The following is a 13,580-nucleotide window of genomic DNA, read 5'->3' on the forward strand; positions in this document are numbered from 1 at the left end:
TCCTCGGTTAAAAGATGCTCTTAATGAGCCTACTTTCTTGGTCCCTATTTATTTAGAGATCTTGCACTTGAAAATTGGTGCAGAACTGTTTACATGTAGAGGATGGCACTGTTAAGAATAATGGCTGCTGCTATCTATGACAGCATCTGTTACAGAACAAGTCATGTACAGAAAAGAGGTCTTTTAAATTTCTAATGTGTAAAGTGAGTTCTAGTGGTTTTTTTCCTACCTGTAATGGAGGGTTACTAATGCTTTTCAACCTTGGGTTATATGAGGTGCTAAAATAGAACTTGAGGCTGGAAGATGCATTTGGCTGTGCAGCTTTTCTGCTTGTCTTTTTGTAACCACTCTCCATTTTTAGAAATCTGTGCTATTTCTGACCATATTACTAACAAACAGAAGCAAATATAACTTTTGAATATTGGTAATTCTTGTACTCTCTGTTCACAGTTGATTCTGGAGACCGTGTTAGCATAAAGACAAATACTGGGGTTATTAAGATGATGTTTATTCTGTGGAGGGAGGCTTAAGGAACATTTTTACTTCTTCCATAAGAAATTAATAAGCATAAAATGTTAATAGGGTAAATAGTGGTTTTGTAGTTTTCCTGTAGAAAGTGGTGCTTTATAACAATGTAGCTGGTAGTTGAATTTAATTTCTTTCTTAGTGAAGGCTTGTGTAGAAGCACTTGAGTTTATTTTAAATGTGCCACTAAATTTACTCATTTGTACATGAAGACATGACTCAAGAATGTTTTGCAGTGTTATGTATTGTAGAAGGTGAGATTTTTCTGGAAGATTTGTTTAAATAAAGCAGAAATCGAAGCAGTATTGATGGTGTGATTTCAGTATTATGTGCAAACTCTTATATCAGTAGTTAGAGGCAAGCGTCCCTAAACCAGGGATGATTTTAACATGAAAGACTTCAATGCTTTTATGTTTATGAATCTCTTCATAACAAAGAAGGTACAGAGGTTTGTTTACTAGAAGCCAGATGTATTATACCTCTCTTCCATACAGAAAATTGTATTTTATGCACTTCTGGTACTTGAGCGCTTCCCCCCAATGCCAAGGGTGAATATCTAGTACATACAGGTACAAATGTATGTTGCAAAAGTTCTGAGGAGCAAACAGAATGTAATTCTGAGTGACTGATAAACAAGAGATAATGTGTCAACATGTTAATTACATGAGAGTTTCAGAACAGGATGTTCTAGCTCTGAGCTGTGCCTTAACTGGATAGACCCATTTGCATTTATTTAAAGAAAAATCAGGGATGGAAATAATACTGTTCTATTTTTAAATGGAATCTGAGTGAAATATTTTAAGGTTTTAAAGTGGCAACTTTCATTTGCCATATGAAGTTTCAGCTAGTGTTCTGAAGTCATTGTATCTTTTAGGACAGCTTTAGTCTTTAGATATCTTCTGGTTTTGTAAATCATATCACTTAGCCTTTTTAATGTTGTTAGGGTTTTAATCTTCAGTGATGAGCAATTGATCTAATTATGAAACTTCATGGCTTTAATTTTCTTATGGTTTCTGTCTGTGTAGGCAGGATACCCGTTGCCTTTAAAAGTGATTTCAGGAAGTGCGAGGCCTGGAAATACAATGTGTATGTTGACTGCAGGAGGCAGGTTTAGACTAACAGCGTCTCTGACAGGATTGTCATTAGTTTAGATATCTTAGTACTTGCACAGTTTTGGTTAAATGCTTTGTGTGAGTGGACTAATTATGAAGTAATTAGTAACGAAGTAATCTAGAACAGATGGAGGACCCGCTGCGATGATTGATAGCATTCTTTCTTTCCCCAGTTTTGATTTTCTCTGTGAAATTTGATAACTGCAACCTTTTTGTTCTTTTAAAGAATCAGTCTTTTTTCTTAAGGTGAAGTGCCAACAACAATGATTTGCAAAAAAAAAAAAAAAAAAAAAAAAAAAAAAAAAAAAAAACTACAAATTCTGAATTGTGCAAAAAGTCTGTAATATTCAGTGCATCCAACACATTATATGTGTTTGTCTTGAATAATTGGTAAAATTGTGTTTTTCACTTTTTTAGAAAACATCACTGAACTATATGTTTGTTTTACCAGCAGGCTTTTAAAGTAGGGGATTACTAGTATCTTAGTTTACACAAATGTGGTTGTGAGTGAATACATAAGTAAGGAAAATATGGTCCTTATAAACAGGATAAAAAGGTATGTGTTTATGGGATGAACTGTGCAGTGTGAGATATGGACAGTATTAAAAACAAGTCTTTTCCTCTCAATCTCTTTTGCCCACTAGACACTTATCGGACATGATTACTGAAGCAGGAAGCCAAGTGTGTGTTAATATTCTCATTTACTGAGCTTATTATCATCTGTCTTTCTACTGTGTCCTTGATGTGCACGCTGTTCTACAAATACAGATCCTTGTGTTGCAGAGTTGGCAGTTTAAATTCAATATAATACTGCTCAGCAGTAGTAGCATGAAAGGGTTATGGAAAGACTGTGCCTAGGAATAAACCTGACAAGCACTTGTTTACATTGTATTATAATTTGTATTTTAAAGTTTTATATGTGGGGGAAGAAGTCTCCCTAACATACTACATTTACTCTAGAACAACTGTGTCTCATGAAAGTGTCAAGTATTTAAGTGCCCCTTTGTAAATATTAAACAAAGAACTCCATTTAAATATTGTATCAAAATTCTTTGTTTCTCTGGGTAGAACTTTGATTTGAGCTTCAAAATCAAAAGGTAACAATCTCAGAATAAGGTATTTCACATAGAAACACCTTACCAGCAGCAATTTATTCAGTAAATCGTGCCAGTAGTACCTGGGTTTCCTTGGGTTACTGCAAGTGTCGATTGTCTTGTCCCTGAACTATATAAAGCCTTATAGGGCAAAATAAGTCTTAGAATTCTGCTTAGAAACTAGAATACAACTACCGTATATATCTCAGTAGTTCTATAACATTCTGGCTTTTTTTTTTTAATCTCTTTCTGTCTCAGTTATTACTAACCAAGCAGGCAGCTACATTTCTTTTTCCTCCCAAAGTTCTTGTAATAATTCTTCAAAGAGTTTACTTTGTAGTGATAGAGATACAGATGGACAATGAGCATATTTGCATCTGAAACAAGGGAGGTACTATTTTGGCTCAAATACAACTGCGTTTTGTCAGTAGTTTTTAGTCAGAGTCTGAGAGTAGATGGAAAACTAGCAGGATATTTGGAAGCCTGCGTGTTAACTGGTTGTGCTTTGTCACAGTAGCATAGCAGACCATGGGTTTTGCAGTTATTTTTTCTAGCCTTCAGTTGGTAAATTAGCAGAGCTGAGAGCTGCATGGACGTGCAAATGTGCAGCCAATAGGATGCTGGATAGTTTCATACAAAGGGGAGAAAGGCAAAATGACTAGAGTGGGTATCTAAAGGGGTGGTGGTTAAATGGCCATTAGGAAGGTACAGAAGAGCCTTTGGGGCAGGGGAGGCAAGATCTGTGCTGCTACAGGGACTGTCAGACTGACAGTCGCATTTCAAAGACTGCCTGTAAGAGGAAGGATGAGGATATAAAGAGAATGGATTGCTATGACTTTGGCAGAGGTGCAGAAAATGGGAAGGAAGAGCTTAAGAAAATGAATTAAACTAGACAACTGAGCTCTGAGCCAGCAGAATGATGATGAAATGAGGGAGGTGGAGAAAGTGCGGAAAGCTATGTCTTTTGGGGAAGGACTAGATGAAATAGTAGAAGGAATATGAGTGAGAAAATGAGACTGAGAAGGGACATGGAGAATGCAAAGATGCGGAACAGAGGTTACAAACTGAAAGTTATCTGAAATACTGGCTTGTGATTATTATGGCAGCAGCCATCAGTTTATACAGATGAAGGAAAACTGCAGATGCTCCATGTGGAGGGAGAATTCTGAAACAAAGTTGCTTTTAGTTGTTTAATAGAGGAAACTTAAGTTTTTTTTCATGAGACTAAAAGTTGGTGTTTCACCAAAGGTTTTTGAAATCTTGCTTGAGCTACTGAGATTCTTTGCCTCACAGTTCAGTTAAGTTTTTTCAGATGACTAATTTTTCCAGCCTTTGCAACAATGCTGAGCCAGTAAGATGAAGCAGACAAAGTTGTCTTGTTGCCTGAAAAATACACATTAGCTTCTGGAGTTTGTGAGCTGCTGGATAGTTTCAGGGTACTGTGTTGCCTGTGAGCTCTGGTTTGGGATCGTAAGGTTCTGAATTATGCTCGTATATCTAGTGTACAGGTGTCGCTGGAATGAGATCACATCTCTGCAGGCACACTGGTACGCATACTAGCTGGCCTCTCTAAAATGCTATTGAGTTGCTCCTTTAAAAGGTTGTAAAATGCATGTATGCCATTTCTGCATTTCAGACCACGTTGACTGTGTATCCCTTAAGCAGAGCAGTTGGATGTTGCTGAAAATTTGGGTCGCTGATAAGCATTGCACCAGCATCTTACCAAGTAAACTAACCTGATTTATTATAAGCTGTACTCTTAGAGACACCAGGGAACATTATTTGAAGGATGGATGTATCTCTTCATTTCATGTGTGTTTTCTAAAACACCTTCACTGCTTGTCAAATCAACTTGATGTATGTCTGTTGATGCGTAACATTTTATTTTGTGGAGTTTAGAGGTCATTGTTGCTTTGGCATTTTCAGTTTCATCTTAGATCTTGCTCTGCTGCTTTGAGTGCTTGTGCAGTAGCACAAGCTTTATGGGTTTAAAATGAAATGGATTTTGCAGCAAATGTGCCAGTGAGAAGAATGATGTGTGGGAGAGAGTAAGAGACCATAGTTGTAAGAGTGCTGCTCTATGGTGAGTCTTTTATTTATTTTATAAAGGAGAAAACATTGAAGAGAAATGAGAATATTTACGGAGTGGTTTAAACTATTGCTGGTTAATGGCAGTACTTACATTCTGGCTTTTATTTTCTACGGTAATGTTTTCTTTACGCTAATGCCACTGTTTATGTTGTTATATAATCTGATTTTTTCAGTTTGATTTTTGTGGTATTGATAGCACTTCACTGTTCAGAGAAAATGCGCTTCTGGAAAATCCCTTCCTTCCCCAGTTTGTAGGTGTATTTAGGTCTCCGGTGTGACCTTTGACAGCCTGCTTCATTTTCCTGTGTTACTTTCCACCCATTTCCCAGTGTGAGTAGTGCATGACCAAGACCAGATATTGCAAAAGTAACCCAATGCCTTTTGTGTTTTACTAACAAAAAGCACTGACTCTTTTTGGAAACTTAATTTGCTTCTAACACAGGCTGAATTAACAACGGGAGCATTTGAAGACGTGCTGTTTCTTCCCTGCGTTGTTAATCCAGGGCCCCTCAGGAAATGGCATCCCTGTACTTCTACCTACCTTGAGGTACTGAAGCTTTCCCCGGGGCTCAAAGAGCAGTTCAGCTTCTGGGTGCATTTTGTACAAATAGAGGTATGAATTATAAGATGTGGGTAGGCACCTGCTGCTAGGAATAGAGACCAATGTGCTTTCTGTGTAAACTGGTAACAGCTGTTGGGGTCAAATTTTAGCTGTGGCAGAGTTGCAAAATTTTGTTCATTCAATGACTTAGACGAGTAAGACCAACTATATAGTCGGTCTTACACGTTATGTGGCTGCTTTGAGTTTAATATTGTTGAAGAATTCTTGAATATTGAATTTTGATGCCAAATAAGTTGTGACAGCTTCTGTTGTTTGTCTTTTTGTGAGGTGTAAGTTTGTATGTGAAGATGGCTTGTGTGGTGATGCTTTGTTTGAAACTTTTAACCCTTTAAGTCATGCCAATTTAAAGATTTCAAATAAGAATATATACAGCTTTTTGAAAATGTATATTCAGAATCTGTTTTGCAACATTTGCAAAAATTACTGACTTACAATTGCAGCTTGTATTTGATAGAGGTACTTCCAAGAAATTCTATCTGGGCAGCGAAGGACTAATCAGGGGAACTTGAGATTCAAATAGTCTCTCCACACCACTACTTCTCAGGAGAAAAAATCAGATCTGTGTTGTAACACTACCAAATAACTTTAAGGAATGCGTTCATGGTGAAGTGCCTCTCTTAACATCCCACTCACTCTGCTGTTACTTAGCGAGTCAGTGCATTTATATAATTTTGATAGTGGTCTTGTTACTGAGCTGTATTGTAGTCTTACACTTCTGAGTCATATGCCTTGACATCTTATCACTTTACTTGGCAGCTTTATAAATCACAGATTGGACATACTGTCAGACTTGAGTGCTGCTTTGTCCTTGAAATGTAGTTCTATAATCGACTATTAATTTACCACTGATAAGCAGAAAATGAGCGCATGATGTAGATAGCCCTTTCTTCGGTCACAGACATGACTGAGTAACTGGCTGACACAATTACTTGGCCCGGCTGCGAGTAGTGACAGCTTCTTCCATCCTTGTCCAAGCTGCTTCTGCTTCAATGCATGGGGCTCTGCTGTGGAGGCTAAAATGCTTGATCTGTTTTTAGGAGAGGCTGGTGAGGAGAGGAAAAGTGTGAGTGGAAGTGGTAGCGTATTCTTCTATGGATATTACAGCATTATGTTTGAGAGAATGGTGCTGTTGTTACGGGAAAATATTTTTTAGGCTGTTTATCAAGCTTTTTGATGGCTCACAGTCTAGTCTCTCTAGGATTTACTTCCATAATTAGTTCTGTTAGATGCGCAGTATGAGCTCTCTGCACACTCCATCTTCTCTGAGGTGTTACTGTTAAAGTTCCTTCAACTAGTGCAGTCATTTTATACTCTAGGCATACTACTGAAAGCTCTGCATGAAGTCATTTTTCATCTTGATCAGAGAGTAAGGAATGATTTTTCTTATCTCAGTCAGGAGTAGTATACCTTCTCTTACCCTCTCTAATGTCTAGATTTTTTTTTTTCAGAGCCACAGTGATACTGAAAAATTACTGAATTTTGCCATCATTCAGATCACATGTGTCTTAAAGGTTCCATCTTTGTGCTGCTGGTATGTAAGGAAAGTCAGAGCATTTGGAGTCAGGCAAAAGGCAAATAATTGCACTAAAATGCTTTAGAGCATGTATGTGGAAAGTAAGCAGAACTGAATGCTTTGAAACCATCTGTTTGGAAAGCCTGTATATTAACATCCTAGCAGTTCATGGAGCACACTTGCGAAGTATAAGCTGGTGGTTGAAGCTTTTAGCATACGCTTCCCGATTTGCTCTGTAGTTTCTTCTCATCGTTCTTAGTCTTTGCAGTGAGCTGTTGCCCCAAAGCGTTTGCTCTGGATTGGTTGATTCAGGGCACGGGAAAGAGCAATTTCTTGTCTGTAAATCAGTTTCTTTGTCTTAGATCCACCAATCCGGTGACAACCCCCCCCTCACGCACACACACGCACACACTAATTTAGTCGTTACTGAACCGGTGAAGGTATATAGGTTGCCTTGTCTCTCTAACAGCATTAGGAATACGTAATTGGGATTTCGTTCAAGAAAGAAGTAGATGCACCAAGCTGAAGATGATTGGCTGCTCTCTTTTAACAGACAAGTCTGAGAAGGAAACCCCATTCGAATCCCCTTTCATTCTGGATTGGTGGATCTGAAGCCCAGAAACAAAGTTTCAGGTAAGAAGCCACCCTGTACTATATCTTGCTGCTTCTGCTTAGTTGAGTTTGTCCGCAAATTCAGTATCTTTAACTGCTTAATGTCCCCAAAATACTAGAATGCACAAAGCTAGCTGCCGATGTGAGTTTAAAGTAAGAAAGGGCAAATTCAGTAATACAAGTGTACTTTGTTAGGGAATTGCAGATCTACTCTGAAAAGTAGATCTAGGAACATATGGTGAGCTCATCTCCTGTGGAGCTAGAAAGCAGTATCTCCAGGTACAGGAGCACTAAGCAATTGGCTTAAAATTCCTGCTTCTGAGAAGAGAAAACAGCCTTATGAATGACTTTGATCTTTTCAGTCAAGTTTAGAAAAATAATAGCTATTTGTTCTAATTTCTAGCTGTATTTTCTCATGAGTTCATCAAAAAATTACATGATTTTTTTTCTAGTTGTATTACAGATTTCAGTGTTACCCTGTTGAAATGACATTTAAAAGTCTGTTGTGGGCAGCACTTGGAGTCAGCCTTTTAAATTCCTAACAAGACTTGAACTTGAAGTCTTGTTTTCAGTTGTTGTCAAAGTACAGGTGAGCCTGTTGTAAGGCATGGTTTTCAAGAAGTACTTCAAAGCTATAACAGGTTTATTGCAGAGTAAGGGAGTATGACTATTTTGAGTAATCCAGAGCATGCTACTCAGATCTTGAAATGGCTGTATGAGGCTGCAATATGTTATCTTACAAACAAGTTTGTAAGGTTTTTATGTGCGTTAGGAAGGAAAGCCGGGTCACTGGCTGTTACCAAAAGGTTGACTTACCTTAAGTGTCAGATGTGAACTTGAGACCTAGACCTCTCCTATCACCCAGCTTTATTGCACGTTAGTGCTTTAACAAACTGGTCAACTTATTTCTAAAGTTTCCTTAGTATAGAGCGGGCATGCCTGCACAACTCCTCTTGATATTAATAACAGTAACACTAAGCTGCTTGAATCTTGCGTGTTCTCTTCTGTAGACAGCTATTAAAACAAATCTTAAGGCATCAATATTTAATATGCTGTAGAAGAAACCTGTAGGTGCTCTTGATAATATATGTTGTGTTAGCTGTGCACTTGTTTTGCTGGTGTGGTATTTATCGCAAAAAATATACTTGAATTTAATTAACAAATATATGAAATGAATAATTTATGCTTAGGCTACTGTTGTTTCCTGGTTTGATTTTTTTTTTTTTTTTTTTTTTTTGACTACTTGAATTGTATTTGGTTAGGGTGGAAAGGTCTTGGGCATGTTTTTTTTTTTTTTTAGTATACTTTAATGCTTTCAGTGGTAAAAGTGCTAGGGAAATGCTCATTAATCTTAGTCTGACACATTTCTTGCAGTCTTTTCTAATACCGACTTGAATTTGTCCCACATACCAGTCAGACTATCCCTTGCTTTGGAGTTATACTACAAAATAAAATCTCATGGAATATTTGCTGTTCGGTGTGTGTGCCTTTTCAAAAATGAGGGAATGGGGAATCAGAAGCGAACCTAAAATCTGTGAAGATGGAAACTGAAATGAGGAAATAATTTAAAATACAGTCAAAAAAGGGGAAGTTTAAATGTATACTCCTCTTTAAGCTAGCCAGTGTTATGATATTAAATATTATATTACAATATAATATTATAAATATTACTCTTTACGAAACATGAAGAGGTCTTATTGAAGGCAGCAGTAATGTTAAGTGAACTTGCGTGCAAGTATATGCAGGTTGGAGACTTAGTTCTGGTCCAGGCTTTGAATCTTACATTTTTTTAAAAGTAAAATGTAAGTCATCTTTCAAAGACTATTTAAGTACTCCTCAGTAGTGTTTGAAATGCAGATACTGAATGCGAATCTAATATTTCATTATGTACTAAGCCCAGACTTCATACACGTGAATCTGGTCAAATTAAAGTTCACACCGCCTTGCCTATACTAGGTTTTTAGATTATGATGGTGATTTTGTTAGATTGTTAGTTCTCAATACAGAGAAGAGTTTGAGCCAACTCTTGATATCGTAAACAGGCTTCAGCCACATTTTTCCTAAGTGTTGAACTTTCTCATTTTGAGTTTCTGCTATTTCAGTTGGCAGTTCGAGGTGTCTTTCCAATGTTTCTTATTGTTTGTCAGCTATGATTTACTATTAGCAGATGTACTACTGTCTCCAGATGTTTGTGACCCCTTTGTTTCTGCTGCATTAGAGAATAGGAAAGACATTGCCCTCTGAAATGGCCATTTTTTATGTAACATAGGATCCATTAATGCAGAAAGGATGCTTTCATGCTTTTGAAGTTCTGAAACTGTTGGAATTAGGATGTATGCACATGAAGGAAGTGAAGATAAATGTAAATACTGTGTATTTGGGGAAATTTAGATTTATCTCGGTTAATATTGAGTGCCTTTGATATAAATGTCTTAGGATTTTCTTACTAGTCTCTTGTATTCTCCTGTAAACAGGATATTGCATCTCATGAGTCTTATCCTGATGAATAAATTATAATAGAGTAAGATTGTTATTTTATTCAAGGAAAGCATTTATAATCTTTTCTCTACTGAACCCATGTTCCTTTTGCAGCATTTATTTTGCTGTAGCAAGCGTACTTTGATCTTCAGGAGCAGAATGGGACTGCATTATTGATCACCCTTCTATGAATACCTTGTCCTATGTAGAAGAACTGTGTGGTAATGAGGAGAACTTGTCTGATGAAATTATTTCTCATTTGTCTTGCTTTAAATGTCCTGATTTCTCACTTAGTATTTTTCCCCAAATTGAAGTAGCTTATGTGCAGATCTTGAATGACAACTGGGAGGTGGTTTCTTTTAGCAGATTTTTGTTGAATGCCATCATTTAACTAAACCAATTTTTCAAATGGAAGTGAGACTCAACTGTTAGTTGCCATTTTTTGATGATCTAGTACCAGTAAAGAAATAATCAAAAGAATTTTACAAGTTAAGATATATTGTGTTGTGATGCTAATGCTATGCTAGCTTTTACATTTGTAATTCATTGCAAGTACAAAAATGGAAGAATAAATTAAATCTGTTTTATAAAGACAACTTTCTTGACTTGAATATAGCCATTCTTAAATGAAATAGAACATGTACGTGAAACTTCATGCATTTTGGAAATACTTTCTAAGAATATTACTTGGACTGCCTTCCAAATTGGACACTCAAGTCTGTATGTGAGATTGCATTTGGTCTGTGGAAAAGGTAGTGATGTGCTGCCACTGATTCAAACTTGTATGGAGCATGTAAATACCCTGCACCTCTCAAGAGACAACTTGGTTTTGAAATGAAAACAGGAGGAGGATAAAACACTACTATTGGTTTGCTATAAATTTTGTGTTTTAGAGCATCTTACTAGAGATATTAAAGATTGTGCCAAAATGTGCAGCATATTGAATATATTACTAAGCCATGCCAGGCTGTCACTTGTGGAACACACTTATTTGTGTTACATGCATGCCCCACACTTTATTCCTACTATTATCAACATACGTCAATGCTGTTTTTATTTTCCACTTCTTGCAAATATTCAGAGTACTTGTTCCAGTTGCCTAGTTGGTGCAACACTGTTCTGCTTATCAATGTTTTGAATGAATCACTTAAGATAAAAATGCCAGGTAAGATCTGGATGATATCCCAGCTAGCAAAAGAGGATTGAGTTTGAGTAGTTGGCAGCTGTTCCCTGCTGAGTGTAAAATAATACTGAAGGCCTTTAAACAGTGTTAGTGCTTTACAGTCTTTCTGCCTTGTTGTGGTTAATGCTGATTTTTGAGAAAAGAAGACCTGAACTTAATAAATTTGACTGGTGATCATATTTCTTTCATAAAGGGTCATACTGTCCTTAAGTCAGTTTGCTTTTCAGAACGCCTGTTTTTGCAGTATTAAATCTGAGCTACCAGGGGATGTCCCTGCCTTTCACAGATACAGAGGACATTTTAAGTTGCAGTAGTTGCTCCGTGGGTCTTAATTTCTCGGTATTAAACACTAATTGAAAAAAGTGGAGGAAGTGCCAATTGCACGGGACCAGGCCCAAACTAAAATGAACTAAACAATAAATTTTAAATGTTGAATAGCCTGTTAGTTTCTTACAGCTAAAAACCTGAAGAAAATTCAGAATGAGGGTTTAGATTTTTTAATTATACCCGATTTTGCCAATACAAAACTCTCTTCCTCATTCTCTGGAAACCCAGAACACAACTAAGCTTTCTGAGGATCTGTTTTGTTGTCACGAGAAAGTTGGGAAAAGCGTTTCAGGCTCTAGAATTTACAAGCCTGAATAGTTGGTTAGGTTCTTAGTTTAATTGCATTTTTTATTACGAACTGTGTAAGCAAAAAGTATTTGTGAAAAGAGTGAATTGAGTTACAATAGTCCTTGAAAAAAATAAATTAGATTCTTCATTTGTTTTATTGTCTTTTTCTTCAATAGTCAAAATCTTTCTTCTCCCTCCCTCTTTCCCCCCTCCAAAAAACACCCCCCAAAACTATTGGCCTCCATCTAGAAACTCATTTACGATATGATGGTGGTACTTTTGCTTTAATATCAGAATTTCTCAGACTGTAAACATACTGCTAAATTTTGCTTCCTTAAATTATCTTATGTAAGTAAAATGTATGTAGTTTTGGTGCAAAAATCCTGAAGTCAGAACTTTAATACTTTTTAAACTTTCCAGGAATAAGCCTTGGTAATGCAAATGTTGATATTCTTAACTATGATGTTATAATATTTCCATCCCTGGATATGAAATGTATATTAGTTCCATTAGGAACACAGGCTATAATCTGCCTGCCTTTCTTGAGCTGGTTTGAAAAAAAATATTTATGTATGTGTGTGTGTGTGTGTATATATATATATATATATACATATATTTTTTTTTTCTTGAAGGAGAAATTTTTTGTATAAGGTTTCTGTTTGGAGGTAACTTTTGTCTCCAGTGTTTTCAAAACTAAAAGTTATTTGACCTTTTACGTTGCTTTAACAAAATAGCAGTTTAATACCTGTAAGAAGTCCAGAAGGCCTAATAACACCTATAAAAGTCCAGAATGAATGAAAAATGTAGGCGTTGGACTGTTCAGGGAAATAGACTTTTTACTTCTATCCTAAAGGATATTGCTGACAAATTGGTTATTTATTACAATTAGGAACACTACTGCCTGTTTTAATATTCATTAAAGAATTTCTTACCATCTGATATTAAAGAAATTGAAGCATATTCCTCTTTTTGCTGATATTACTTGGAATTTATAGTGTTGGATCGTGAGGTAGCAAACATTTGTGTAGGTTTCTCAGATTGGCGATTTAAGATTGAAACTTAAATCTTGAAATGCAGTTCTTTGTGTGTAGAATAACAAATTATCACCTCATAAAATAAATCTATTATCCTCTCAAACATAAAGGCGTCTGTGAGATCAGCAAGGTAGTTTCTGCATTTGTTTTTCCTCTTTATTCTTTCACTGTAATTCACTCCTTGTTCTGCAGCTGGAAGGCCCCTCTCCCATCCTTTTGCTTCCCTCCTCCTCCCAAGTAACACGCTTAGATGAACTATCTCACGACTTCCTACCTGAGCTGACTAAAACTAACACTATTTTGTTCCTTGGCTTTTAAATTTTGCTTGGCCTTACCTTACCCCGGACGATTCCGCTGCCTGCCGGTGCGACGGAGAGCCGTTGCACTTGCGCCTTGACTATTTTGCCCACCAGGCAGTGACGATGCCAGAGCTTTTTACATCCCGAAGTGAAAGCTTTCCAAGCTGTCACACTCTGACTTTGGTCTAGCATCTCTCATTTTTGTAATCTTTTCTGTAGCATTTGCAGGCTTCTGTTAACTTCTACTGCTCTCTGCAAAAGCTTGTAACTTTAAATAGTAACTATTTTGGGGGGTTGTCAGAGCTTGCTGTGACTTCCTCCGCGCAGGCTGGTCCAAGTAGTCCTGTTTTTGACGTGCAGCACCCAATACTAAGTTACGATGCTCCTCATGCAGCCAGGTTT

The 13,580-nt window shown here is 36.9% G+C and overlaps 1 protein-coding gene across 2 annotated transcripts in view; it reads left to right on the plus strand.

Annotated features, from left to right (window-relative positions):
- The window catches only part of FBXW11 (F-box and WD repeat domain containing 11), a 78,931-nt gene that overhangs the window by 1,266 nt on the left and 64,085 nt on the right, over positions 1 to 13,580 (plus strand). The window contains exon 2 of one of the 2 annotated variants that reach the window (XM_062587317.1): positions 7,511 to 7,590. The exons of the other annotated variant lie outside the window; for it this stretch is intronic. The gene's annotated coding sequence lies outside the window, so the exon portion shown is untranslated. The remainder of the gene's footprint in view (positions 1 to 7,510; positions 7,591 to 13,580) is intronic. 2 annotated transcript variants of the gene reach the window in all.

The sequence above is a fragment of the Rhea pennata genome, chromosome 14 (genome assembly GCF_028389875.1).
Source record: "Rhea pennata isolate bPtePen1 chromosome 14, bPtePen1.pri, whole genome shotgun sequence".
NCBI classification, from domain to species: Eukaryota; Metazoa; Chordata; class Aves; order Rheiformes; family Rheidae; genus Rhea; species Rhea pennata.